The sequence below is a fragment of the Loa loa genome (genome assembly GCF_000183805.2).
Source record: "Loa loa unplaced genomic scaffold supercont3.348, whole genome shotgun sequence".
Lineage (NCBI taxonomy): Eukaryota > Metazoa > Nematoda > Chromadorea > Rhabditida > Onchocercidae > Loa > Loa loa.
The window spans coordinates 6,571-10,053 of NW_018108528.1; positions in this window are offsets into that span (position 1 = coordinate 6,571).

Genomic DNA, 3,483 nt, shown 5'->3' on the forward strand with positions numbered 1-3,483 from the left:
TTTTCCAAACTTATTCACCTTTCTCTTCTAAAATTTCTCTTTCATGCATTTCGTCCTTTTTATACATTTTATTTATCATATCTTAAAATTATCATTTTCAGAAATTATCACGAATCAAATAAATTTATAACTTACTTTTTCAATATTTTCTTAATTTTTTTAACAAAATTTCCTTCCTTTCAACATAAAAATTATTAAATTCTTCAAATTATTTGCTCATATTTTAATCACTTTTGTAAAATGATAAAAATGAAAAATAAAGAGAATGAAATATTTGCTTTATCAATATTACACAGCATGTACAATTGAACATATTAGTTGATAATAAATGAATGATATCAAAATGTTAATGCGAAGGCTCTGAAATTTCTATCAAAAAAAATCATTTAAAATTATTGTGATTATTAATTAATTAATAAGATAGTATGGTTATTTTTGAAAAAAAATTCAAACGACTGCATAATAATGCATGCAAATATCATAAAATAATATTGAACTTATGGAATCAAAAAACAAAAATAATTAATTAAAATTTGTCAAAAAAAAAAAAAAAAAAACTCAATCATTCATTTAACTTATTTCTCTATTTTCCATAAATCGTTTTTTTTTTAAAAAAAAATTTCAACATAATATGTTAGTAGAATGGTATTAATTGTATCATTTTTAAATGATTAAGTAATTAATTATAGGAGTAATAAATTGTTTTTTTTTGTTGAATGATATATATTAATATATTACACAATGTTGTCGCATAAAGATCGTATTAACATCAATCATTTTTATTTGAATAATGAAATATGTATGAAAGTAATGTTATAATATTTCAATCAATATTAAACAATAATACATTAACGTTTAATTAATTATCGAATAAAATGATGAAAAATGATATAAATTGCGAAATTAATAAAAAATAAAATTTATAATTATATTAAATAATATATTTATTTCTTATTAAAATAGACATTGTAATTAAATGGAAAAATTTAAAAATTTTTGATTTTAATCGAAATAACTAAACAGGCAGTATGCAAACACTTCCTTCTTCCAACTGAATAATGTTGAGGGTGTGTGTGTGTGTGTGTGTTTGCGAGTGTGTGTGTGTGTGTGTGTGTGTCGATGTCTGTCAATCCGTTTGTGTCTGTCTGAAGTTAAATGAATCCTCTAAAAGCAAAACTATTATAAAGCTATAAAGGTCCATATACTTCTACCAACCATCACTATTACTACTACTACTACTACTACTACCATTGCTATTATTACTACTACTACTATTACTATGCTTTTAATACAACTTTGCTTTTGGGAAAGGTTAAAGAAAATAAACTTTTTTAAAACTTTTCCATTTGTTACATTTTTAGGATGCAACATAAATTTTGAAAAAATTTAAATAAAATGAATGAAAATAATAGTAAATGCAACAGTTTATATAATACATAACACATAATTAAATTTTAAATATATTTTAATCAAATTTTTGTTTTGGAAGAAGAAGCAATAGCGTATGGTTGATATTTCAATTGGAATTTAATTGAATTTTCATTTTTAACTTCATTTTATTTCTACTATAGATTTCACTTACATAAATATATCATTCTAGAGAGAGGGAGAGAGAAAGAGAGAGAGAGAGAGAGAGAGAGAGAGAGAAGGAGAAAGGGAAGGCAAAAAGGAGAAAAAAAGAAAAGCGAAAATGGAGCGAAAAGATCATTTTATTTTATATTAGAATCCACAAGTTTTTTTTTTTTTTTTGGAAAAAAAAAGGTTGTAATTAAATAAATTAATTCAATTATGCAAATAAAATTATTGGTGTCTGCTTAGTTGTCATTTAATTAATAATATAAAAGTAAAAAATTAAAATGATCGAAATAATTTCTTCCACAGAAATATAATGATCTATTAAAATTGTAACATAATAATCAATGGATGATAAAATCTATGCTTTCATTTAAATATAATAAAGAAACAAAAAAAAAAAAAAATGTGTCTGTTGAAAATTTAATAATCAATGGAGAATTAAAAAAGCAATTCAATTTGTCTGAAATTGGTGTTAGATAAATCGAATTTATTTTTTAATTAATTACAAATTATATTTCAATCAAAAAATTACATGAAAATTTTAGGAATTATAAAATTAAATGGTGAAACAATTTAGATAAAAACGTTAAATCTTGAAAGTTTTAAAATATTAGTACTTGAAAATTTTGGAAATGTGATAAAAAATGGAAACTAGTTAATATATAATTAATCATTTAGCAGTAGATAAATTAAAGTAATTTGAAAATTGAAACATTATATGGCAACATGAAATATTGAAATTTCTATATGATATGATATGATAGAATATGATTGATAAAATGCAAAGGAAATTTGATACAAATTGTGATAAATTTCATGACATCCATTTTTTGACATTAATAAAATTTTTTTCAAACAATAATTCCATCTTTGTTTTGTTTCATTCTTTTTTTTCCCTCCTTCCTGTCAGTAAATTACTTATCAGCTTTGAATAATTACAACCAAATATAACAAGCAATAATTTACAATAATAATAAGTAAACAAATAAATAAATAAGCAAGCAAATGAGTAAATAAATAAACAAATAAATAAATAAATAAATAAATAATAACGATAATTAGTGCTTAAATTAAGAGTAAATAAGATAATTATTGGAAATTTAACATTGAATAAAGGATAATTCTCATCATTATTGTTATTATTGTATGTTTATATGGAATAAATAATCGAAATAAACAATAAACTTAAAGATTGATAAATAAACGGATAAGTTTATAGTACAAATCGTTTGAGAAAGAAGAATCACATCACATTTCCTCAAGCGGAAAGAGGAAAATATTTCCGATCCGGTGGCAATGGGTAAAGGAGGCGCCAGGAAATAATAATATATGCACTCCGCCCTGATTGGTCATATACCACCGGATCATTTCACTTTTCCTTCCCCCGTTTTTTATTCTCCTTAACTTTTCATCGATTATTACCATCATTTTTTTTTCCTGAATACAACGAACAATATATCCTTAACAGGCTGATACATTTATAAATTTTTTATCAATATTTATCAATCAATTGGATGATTTATTTATGACTAATCAATTAAAATCACATTGAACAACCCTACTATAATATTAATGAATCATTTTGAATTAGATGATTCTGATGAAGGAAATTTGTATTCAAGCATATAACCTTTAACCTTGCACCACAACACATGAATGAACCACAAAATTAGGTATTTTTGATTCAAAAAATTGGCATTCACATGTAACCTTTAACCCCACACCACATATGCTTGCTAATTGCGTTAGAAAAATGGAGCTAATAATAACCGTTAACACTAATAACATTACTGACAATTAATAATAAATTACAATCACAATCAATAATGATATATTAATAAAGTGGTTTATTATTATTATTATTATTATTATTATTATTATTATTTATTATTATTATTATTATTATTA